General features: G+C 51.7%; 1 long non-coding RNA gene across 2 annotated transcripts; it reads right to left on the bottom strand.

The window, feature by feature from the left end:
- Nucleotides 1-2,866: 2,866 nt before the first annotated feature.
- Nucleotides 2,867-10,498, bottom strand: LOC144940618 (uncharacterized). Of its 2 annotated transcripts, none has more exons than XR_013639147.1 (3): nt 10,260-10,498; nt 6,992-7,192; nt 2,867-5,864 (listed from the first exon to the last, which is right to left on the bottom strand). It is a non-coding gene; the product is annotated as an uncharacterized LOC144940618 (long non-coding RNA). The 2 variants fall into 2 exon arrangements; XR_013639148.1 differs by having other exon boundaries at nt 10,267-10,498.
- Nucleotides 10,499-10,706: the final 208 nt, after the last annotated feature.

Raw genomic sequence — 10,706 nt, 5'->3', positions numbered from 1 at the left:
ACCCCACCCCTAAACCCGTCGTGTCTCTTAGCCACATCTGCATCTGCTGTGCATCCTAGCCACGTCTAAATACGTAGTGTCTCATAGCCACATCTACATCTGCTGTGCATCCTAGCCACGTCTAAATACGTAGTGTCTCTTAGCCACATCTACATCTGCTGTGTATCCTAGCCACGTCTAAATACGTAGTGTCTCTTAGCCACATCTGCATCTGCTGTGCATCCTAGCCACGTCTAAATACGTAGTGTCTCTTAGCCACATCTGCATCTGCTGTGCATCCTAGCCACGTCTAAATACGTAGTGTCTCTTAGCCACATCTACATCTGCTGTGTATCCTAGCCACGTCTAAATACGTAGTGTCTCTTAGCCACATCTGCATCTGCTGTGCATCCTAGCCACGTCTAAATACGTAGTGTCTCTTAGCCACATCTACATCTGCTGTGCATCCTAGCCACGTCTAAATACGTAGTGTCTCTTAGCCACATCTGCATCTGCTGTGCATCCTAGCCACGTCTAAATACGTAGTGTCTCATAGCCACATCTACATCTGCTGTGCATCCTAGCCACGTCTAAACCCGTAGTGTCTCTTAGCCACATCTACATCTGCTGTGTATCCTAGCCACGTCTAAATACGTAGTGTCTCATAGCCACATCTACATCTGCTGTGCATCCTAGCCACGTCTAAACCCGTAGTGTCTCTTAGCCACATCTACATCTGCTGTGTATCCTAGCCACGTCTAAACCCGTAGTGTCTCTCAGCCACATCTACTGTGTATCCTAGCTACGTCTAAACCCGTAGTGTCTCTCAACCACATCTACATCTGCTGTGCATCCTAGCCACGTCTAAACCCGTAGTGTCTCTCAACCACATCTACATCTGCTGTGTATCCTAGCCACGTCTAAACCCGTAGTGTCTCATAGCCACATCTACATCTGCTGTGAATCCTAGCTACGTCTAAACCCGTCGTGTCTCTGTGTCACGTCTACATCTGCTGTGTATCCTAGCCACGTGTAAACCCGTAGTGTCTCTCAGCCACATCTACATCTGCTGTGAATCCTAGCTACGTCTAAACCCGTAGTGTCTCATAGCCACATCTACATCTGCTGTGAATCCTAGCTACGTGTAAACCCGTAGTGTCTCTCAGCCACATCTACATCTGCTGTGAATCCTAGCCACGTGTAAACCCGTAGTGTCTCATAGCCACATCTACATCTGCTGTGTATCCTAGCCACGTGTAAACCCGTAGTGTCTCATAGCCACATCTACATCTGCTGTGAATCCTAGCTACGTCTAAACCCGTAGTGTCTCTGTGTCACGTCTACATCTGCTGTGTATCCTAGCCACGTGTAAACCCGTAGTGTCTCTCAGCCACATCTACATCTGCTGTGAATCCTAGCCACGTCTAAACCCGTAGTGTCTCTTAGCCACATCTGCATCTGCTGTGCATCCTAGCCACGTGTAAACCCGTAGTGTCTCTCAGCCACATCTACATCTGCTGTGAATCCTAGCCACGTGTAAACCCGTAGTGTCTCTTAGCCACATCTGCATCTGCTGTGCATCCTAGCCACGTCTAATCCCGTCGTGTCTCTTAGCCACATCTACATCTGCTGTGTATCCTAGCCACGTCTAAACTCGTCGTGTCTCTGTGCCACATCTGAACATGGTGGGTGTATCTGGACCATGACGACGCCTGCCGGTGACTGTGCCCCTGCTAAACGCTCGGAGCGTCGGTGTGCCCCCCTTGCCTGACCACCCCACGGAGGGCTCTTCCTCACCACCACCGGCACTGCCATTCAAGTGGACGGGTGGCCACTCCGCGTCCCGTATCCGCAAACAACTCGCTCCCTCCCCCAAGCCGCGCTCGACCGAACTCGAAGCAGAAAAAGTAAAAGCGTCCCCCGTCGTCTACACGGGGGAGCGGTTTGTTTGTAAATAAATATTCTTAGTCAACAAGAGGCTGCTCGGACCGGGCCCCACCCCCCTCGGCCCTCGCCGGTTCCGACACGGCCATCAAGAGCCTCGCGCCACGGCCGTCGAGGGCCGATCGGTGCGGGGTTTTTGCCGAGCGGGAACAATAAAACTGGTCAACAATAAAAAAAACAATTTTTTCTGGCCTGGACTTTTGCAGCTGTTCTAGACTAATTTCAGGGTGCTGATTCCAAATCTGATCTCAGATTTGCTCTATCACATCTCATTTTTATGCTATCGGCATACCCCATTTTCATTGATTTTACCCAAAATTAACTCTGTAGCTTACGATTGCAAGTTGTTGCGAGCCAGTGACTGCTTTAGTGTTAAAATGTGGTGCTGTATTTTTAGGATAGTGTGTTTATAATATCATTTTATGTAGATATCCACATTTATTTAACATTTTTATTCCGCAGTTTTTATTGAAAATGCAATATTTGATATCTCAAAAACCTGATGTGATAGACCAAAAACTGATGCCAGATTTGGAATCAGCACCCCAAAATTACCTTAAAACCGTTGGAATACCTTATGCCAGAAAAAGTGTGTTGACCAGCGTCCCCATGCAAGCTGCCCAGCGGGGGATGTCCCTGTTTCCTCGTATTGCGGGTTCGTATCGCTCTCTCGCTCGTGGCGATGCCTCTCGCTCGACTTAAGTTTGGAGGCGTTGGTGCCCATCTCGTTTTTTTTCATACAGCCATGAGCCTGCGGTTGGAAGTTCCACATTCCTATGGTGGGGGCGTGTGTATCCAGAGGACAACAAAGCTGCTGCCCTGGCTGCCCCCCCCTCATCGGTGCCCCTGCCGACCGCTCTCCACAGCCCCTGCCCCTGCTACCCACAACCGCTGCCCCCGCTCCCCACAGCTCCTGCCCCCTATTTCACAGCCCCTGCCCCCCCCCCCCGCTCCCCACAGCCCCTGGGAGCATGTGCATGCAATACATGGTCGGTGCTTTGAAGTTGGTGCAACAAGGATCTCTAGTCTCTGCTTGAACCCCTCTAATGCGGGAGATCAACTCAACGATGCCAACGTTCACCACAAGCTCGCACCAGTCGCCCGAGGTCCGTGGCTCAAGCCCAGCGGCCGCCCTGGTCAATACCGCTGGTGTGACTAACCGTTAAATACTACGCAGAGTATCCTTCGCGATGGACACTTAAGAGATCATATTTTCCGAATTTGAAGATTCACCCAGGAGCGTAAACGCCACATCGCAAACATTACACCACAATCGACTTTACACGACTTTAACTTGTTAGGCGCCAACACGTCACGTAACCCAAACGTCTCACCTTCGCGATAGCCTCGCGCTGCCATGACGACAGAAATACCAAGTGAGCAATTTTTTCAAAATATTTTATATCGGAAGCTAAGCGGGGGTTTGAGCCTGGATAGTGATTGGATGGGCGACCCCCGCGCGCCAAAACAGGTTGCTATCGGCTGTTGCGGGTGGGTAGTGGAAGAACAACGCCGGAAAGTCAATCGCTGCGCCGTACTTCTGTGCTCCCTCACCCGTGGGCAGAGGTCGCAACCGGGTACCCGATACCCATACCCTACCCGATACCAGGCTACCCGGCCGGGTACGGGTACCCGTTTGCGACCCTGGTGCGGCCGGGTACGGGTACGGGTAGACCGTGAGTCACTGGTGAGTAACTGTTTGTCACTCATTTCCCAACGTCTTGTCTCTTCTCACAATTCAAGTTACTAGAATCAATCCACCCACGCCTGCAACATGGCTTCATCCCAGAGGTCGCAATCAGGTACCCGATACCCGTACCCTACCCGTACCCAGCCGGGTACGGGTAGGGTATGGATACGGCCGGGTACGGGTACGGGTACCCGTTTGCGACCCTGGTACGGCCGGGTACGGGTAAGGAATCAAAACCCGTTTGCGACCTCTGTCCGTGGGTGCTCCCCGACCCCCCACCGGGCAACCCGCACGAGCCGTGCGGCAGGCAGTGGGGGGAGGGGAGGGGGACAACCCCATCATCCAACAGCGAATTGACTAAGTGGCTGTGACGGTAAACTTCCGAGGCAGAGCAGAAGGCGAGAGAATGGCAGTCGCCTCTACGCCCGTTGGAGAATGTTGGCAAAGCGTTGACTCCGATCCGTAAACAAAATAAATATTTGCGGAGGCCACGAGTCAAAAGGCGAAACTATAGCCTCTGTTGTTCCCTTCCAGTTAGTGTGTGTCACGTGTGCAGATACGTGCTTGTGTGCATACCTTCTACGTGTGAGATGAGCACGTGGTTTTGTGCGTACGCGCGTGTGCGTGCGTGTGTGTTAAGCTGAGGTGCTCGCTAACGGCACTTTCCCCAAAGTCTGTTCAGGCTATAAGGGGAATATTTGTCTGTTAGGCTGGGGAGCGGTGGGGCATAGTGGTAAGCGTGCTACGCGATGAACCCAGCGACCCAAGCTCGATTCACGCTCACGGCCAACACCGGTGACGATAATTATCTGAACCGTTCCTGGGCCTCCCCAAGGTCGACTCAACTTCAAATGGGTACCTGGTGCGGTGTGTAAACATCGCCACTAGGGAGACGTGGTGCTGGCTACCCACCCCCTGGTATGCAATGCCGGCCTCCATAGGTACTCGCTAACAGCACTTGCCCCAAATGTCTGTTAAGGCTACACGGGGGGTCTTTGTGTTAAGCTGTAGGGGAATGGTTCACACTGCGCTACATTTTCCCAGCGACCCGGGTTTGATTCCGGGCCGTGGCAAACATCACCGGCAAGCTATTTTGGGCCTCCCCTAGGTGGACCGAGCCTTAAATGCATTGGGGAGACAAAAGCGGTTGGGAACGCGTAATTGGCGGCCAACGGACGCTGGCGCCCTCGCGTGCCATTCCGGCTTTGAAAGGTGCTCGCTAACAACGCCGTCGCTCCGCTATGAAAGATCAATCGTAGGGTCTCTGTGTGCACGAGAGAGGTTTGCCCGGAGATTTGTGCAAGTGAATGACCGCCCAAAACAACAATGATCCTGCGCTGTTTACCCCAGGAAAAGCCTCACCGAGTCTCAAGACTCGTTTTCCAAGGGGGCCCCCCCCCCTTTGCTCGGGATTTTTGGCCGATTCCTAACCGAAAGCGTGCCCTTGACGAGCGTTCAGCATGACTAGTGGTCAGTCTGCACCTAACTAGTGGTCACTGTGCACTTTGACGAGTTGACTAGTGTTCAATATGGCTTTTGTGAGCCATGTGATTCACGTTCAATTTGCACCTGCATGGTGCTCAGCATGCTATTGAATCGAGTTCCGTATACGCCAGTTTGATTGTTCAGCTTGCCACTGAATAGTGTCCGATATCACCTGCATAGCGTTGATGATAGGTAGTGTTCATTGGGAATAGTGTTCAGGATGACAAATGTTCCATGTGCTGCAGTGTTCAGTTCGCATTAGTTCAGTATGCTTATGCAACCAAAGTGTTCAGTAAGCTCATGAATACTGTTCAACATGCCATATGAACACCGTTCAGTATACTGTTGAATAGTGTTACGTATGCACAGTATTACCAGTGTGCAGTAAGCATCTGCATGGTGTTCAGCATTACTCGTGTTCAATGTGTAGCTGAATAAGCATTCATTTTGACTCGTGTTCAGTAAGAACTTGAATAGTTTTCAAAATACACTTGGCTTAGTGTTCAGTATTACATTGCCTCGTGTTCAATGTGCTATTGAGTCGTGTCCAGTATGCCTGTGACGAGTGTGTGCATCTTGCGTTAGATTGAGTGTTCAGGGTGATTAGTGTTCAGGGTGATGAGTGTTCAGTGTTATTAGTGTTCAGTGTTCCCTGGACTTGTGCAAAGGGGAAACCCTCATCGCTTGGGTTCCGTTCCGTCTCCGAGCCTGGTCACCGAGCCATCGCTCTGCAGACAGCCCTGAACCAGGCCAGTCGGTGGCTCTCCTAGAACAAGCCCGCACACACAAAGACACACACACACACACGCGAAGACACACATGAAGACATATAACAAAGACAAATATCCCCCGTGTTTGCAAGCACCTATGAAGGCCGGCACGGCACACGACGGGGTTGTGTGACCAGCACCAGGCCCGGCCGCCTTTGTCTCCCGGGTGGTGATGTTTACACACGGCACCAGCTACTCATTTGAGTCAACCTAGGGATGGTCCGGGACCAGTTCAGATGAATCGTCAGTGGTGTTGGCTGCGAGCGGAATTCGAAATGGGGTCGCCAGGTTCGTAGCAGAGTGAGCTCACCGCTACAATACCGATCCCCACGCGTGTACACAGACACAAATGCATGCGTACCATGTGGGCATGTCAAAAAGCAAATGCTGAGGCCGACTACGTAACTGTTGGAGGAGCTGCTGCTGTGATAAGAGTAAATGGTGCTACCGCTGTTAGCGCTGCTGTGAGCGAGTGCGTTACTGCTGCTTTTGTGTTGGCTCTTGCTTGCTAGTACTGCTGTTGCAGTAGGTGCATCCGTTGGGTTAGGTGTGGCTGCTTACGTCTGGCTGCTGCTGTTGCTGTCACTGCAAATGTAGCCTTCAGTAGGCACTCAAAGTGAGCATTGAGACATTATGGCCCATCTCCCGTGTACAGCTCTGCAGAGCCAGTCCTCGAAATTTCACTTTCCTGTGGCGGGGGGGAAAGCCGATCCATGGGACAACCATCGCTGGCTTCCCCAAAAAGTAGTACCAATTCTATCGACCCCGGTGGGACGACGAGCCGAGGTCAACCCCAAAACCAGAGTTTGAACTCGCAAACCTTCCCCGTTGCGAGTCGCTTGCATGGGCCCCTTTCAATACGCACGAGACGGAGAGTGTGAACCAGCACGCCGCACCCCTCGACGACCAATCGGTACCGTTCAGTTAGTCAGTGTGCACCACCTGCACGATGTTCAGTGCATGACCGCAGGCGCATCTGTCAACGTGCGCTTTGGGCGTTGACCATTCGCGTCGCTGTTCGCTCTGGCGCCGGTTGTGTACGTGCGCGTGCACTCGCCCGCCTGCGCCGGCTGTTGTGGTGCGCGCGTCCCACGCGCACCGACGCCGTGGTGCGAGAGCGTACCGGGCCCCAGCAGCGTGAGGGCGTGCGCCAGCTGCTCCGAGAGGCCCGCCGTGCCCACCGAGGACGACGCCGCCATGATGTCGGGCAACGCGTTCCGCCGGCCTGAGCGACCGGCGTCCACGAAGCGGCACAGCGAGCGCTCGTACGCGCTCATCGGCACCGCGGGGGGCAGAGGGGGGCACTGGGGGGCAGAGGGGGGCGCTGGGCAGAGGAAGCGGATGGTGAAGTGGAAGAGGAGGAGGATTAGTGGTAGTGACGGTGGTGTGCGGGAGGACGACGAGACATCGGGAGATCGCAGGATTTGCGGCACGCCCCGGCGTCTCTGTGGAGACACGGTGGGGATGTGGGTGGTGATGAGAATTGAGGACACAGTGAGAGATGTGGACACATAGATACACACGAAAAAAATAGACAAAGATCCCCCGTTTAGCCTCAACAGACGGTTGGGGCAAGTGATGTTACCGAGTAGCACCTATGAAGGTCGGCACGGTACACAAGGGGGTGGGTGGCCAGCACCACTCCCGGCCGCCTTCGTCTCCCCACACACCGTACCAAGTACTCATGAGGCCGAGTCGACCTAGGGGAGGCCCAGGATCGGTTCACATATAATCGTCACTGGTGTTGGCCGTGAGCGGGAATCGAACTCGGGTCACCGGGTTCGTATTGCCAGCGAGCAAACCATTACACTACCGCTCCCCCATACATAAACACAAGGGACAGGGACACACGAGGCTATAATTTGAAACACATGGACAAAGAGATGTGGGAATACAGAGGGACACACACACATGGACAGGGACACACATGGGGAGGCATATAGATGGAGACACATGGCAGCATATAGGGACGAAAACAAGTGGGGAGGCATGTGGTCAGAGACAAACAGGGATACATGGGGACACAAAGGCAGAGACATGTACAGCCAGAGACACACTAACACATGAGGACAAATAGTAACAAAGACACAGGGACACAGAAATAGGGAGACACATGGAGATACATATGGATTGATTCACATGACATAGACACACATGGACACACATAGGGACATACATAGAGACACAGCAATACATAGAGACAGAGACATATTGAGACACAGAGACAAGCATATTGATACACATGACAGTTTCAGATGGGAACACAATGGGACAAACACATTGACACGCACAAAGACAGAGAGACTTGGAGATGCATCATGGGGCCAGAGGGAGACAAGAGACACACGGCATACAAGGTGACAAACACATGGACACACATAGAGACACGGACTTGAACACACATGGGCCCAGACGGAGTCAAGTAGGGAGACACACACGGGGCAATGGACTTGAGTGGAGGGACAATGCCAAGGGTCGCGACGGGTACTGCAGCGTTCGACCGTGTCCGCCCAGCAGAGGTCGCAAACGGGTTTTGATTCCTTACCCGTACCCGGCCGCACCAGGGTCGCAAACGGGTACCCGTACCCGGCCGTACCCGTACCCTACCCGTACCCGGCCGGGTATGGGTAGGGTACGGGTATCGGGTACCTGATCGCGACCTCTGGGATGAAGCCATGTTGCAGGCGCGGGTGGGTTGATTCTAGGAACTTGAATTGTGAGAAGAGACAAGACGTTGGGAAATGAGTGACAAACAGTTACTCACCAGTGACTCACGGCCTACCCGTACCCGGCCGCACCAGGGTCGCCAACGAGTACCCGTACCCGGCCGGGTATGGGTACTCGGCCGGGTACGGGTATCGGGTAGGGTACGGGTATCATACGGGTATCGGGTAGGGTACGGGTATCGGGTACCCGGTTGCGACCTCTGCCGCCCAGTGCTCGCAGAGCTGCATTGGCTTCCGGTTGCCGAACGATACATTATAAGGGTCACACTCATTGCACACACAAAACACTTGCCACAAATGAACCACAACACCCTCGCTGATCTCGTCAAGGAGCACGAATCATCACGCAAAATCTGCTCATCCTCGCAACAGCAGCGGCTTTTTGGCTGCTAACCATCGAAGAAAGACGGTGGTCAGCACCCCATAGCGCACTTTCAGGTGCGATTCTGCGGCCGTCTGGAACGCTCTTCCTTCCGGTATTAAGAAATCATCATCTAGATTGACAAACTAATTTCTTTACAACTGCTCTGTTGTGTTTAGTTTGTTGTTCTTCCGCCGCACCTCCGATGAGCACGATTGGCTACGTACGGCGCGAAAGAAGTTCAACAGAGTACGTACATACGTGCCGAAGTTGTAAACACCGAGGGGTGATAGTCCGCTAGAGGGCGCCGTTGCATAGCAAATCAATGCAGTTTAAATGGAAGCACACTATACTACCACTTTTTATTTTACCAGGTTTTTCAGTTTTTTTTTCAGTTTCAGTTTATTTGGTAGAGCCCTGTGAGCCATTCGGCTCTTGAATCGGGTGCAAGGTGAGGCCCACCGAGTTATAAAGCTCTGTTTCGTTGCGAAATAAGTTCAGGAGCAAAAACCATCACGCAAACTCCGCTGGTCACGGCATCGCGTTCTTTCAGACGCGCCTCTGCGGCCGTCTGGAACGCTCTGCCTTCATCTAGATTAACAACTAACTCTTTATAATGTGTGTTCGTGTTTGTTGTTCTTCCATCCAGTACAAGTTCAACACGCACACAGTGCAGACAAAACGAAACTACGTTTATGTGATCACTTACGGAGCAGTAAATAGAATCCGAACAAAAGCCATTGATGCGAACAATATGAAGTTAATGTTAATAGGGTACCGCATTAACAATGTTAATACGTACCGTAATTAACATTCACTTCATATTGTTCGTATCAATGGCTTTTGTTCGGATTCTATTTACTGCTCCGTTTTTTTTGCTTTTAATTATGATTTTTGTTTCCTATCTACGTGACTTTACCGAGAGAACCAAGATTATGTGGTACACGGTATCAATAATGTGATTACAGCCGACTTTACACAACACTTATTAACGTTGTTGTGGGTGGTATTATTGTTGTTGTTGTTGGCCTCGTTAAATAATTGGCGAGAATACTGTTGTTAATTTCTTAGTGTGACTAAGTGAATGTTAATCACGGTACGTATTAACATTGTTAATGCGGTACCCTATTAACATTAACTTCATATTGTTCGTATCAATGGCTTTTCTTCGGATTCATTCTATTTACAGCTCCGTTTTTTTTTTGCTTTTAATTTAAATTTTAGTTTCCCATCTACGTGACTTTACTGAGAGAACCAAGCACATTAATTCGTGCAGTCACGCGAGTTTAAAAGTCACAACTCACCGCTCACATGCACAGGGCCTCCTGTCGAGGTTCCGACTGAGGCGAGGCCTTCCGTTGACCGTCGCCGTCACCGCCCCGATGTCAACTGACGATAACAAGGCGATCGACACTTAGAAACGTGTCTGACAATTACAAGGCGATCGCCGTCACGATGCGAACGGGATAACGCGCCGAGCAACAATCGCCGCAACGAATCTCACGCCGAGTGGACAGACGCGTCCAACCGCCTCGTGACCCCTGACCCGTTACGCAATCGGGGCCCCTACCAACTGCGAGCTAAGCAGGGGGGGGGGTGTTGTCAAAACGAAATCTTCTAAATTAACATTGCTTAGGATTAAAATCAACCGAGGCTATTTGTTACGAAATAATTTGCTTTGTTAGTCATCTGTACAATATAAAAGCGAGCATTCGTGTGGCAAAGATGTAAATTGCAAACAACGTTAGTTC

The sequence above is a fragment of the Lampetra fluviatilis genome, chromosome 23, assembly GCF_964198595.1.
Source record: "Lampetra fluviatilis chromosome 23, kcLamFluv1.1, whole genome shotgun sequence".
NCBI classification, from domain to species: domain Eukaryota; kingdom Metazoa; phylum Chordata; class Hyperoartia; order Petromyzontiformes; family Petromyzontidae; genus Lampetra; species Lampetra fluviatilis.
This window is presented reverse-complemented; position numbering and strand designations above follow the sequence as displayed.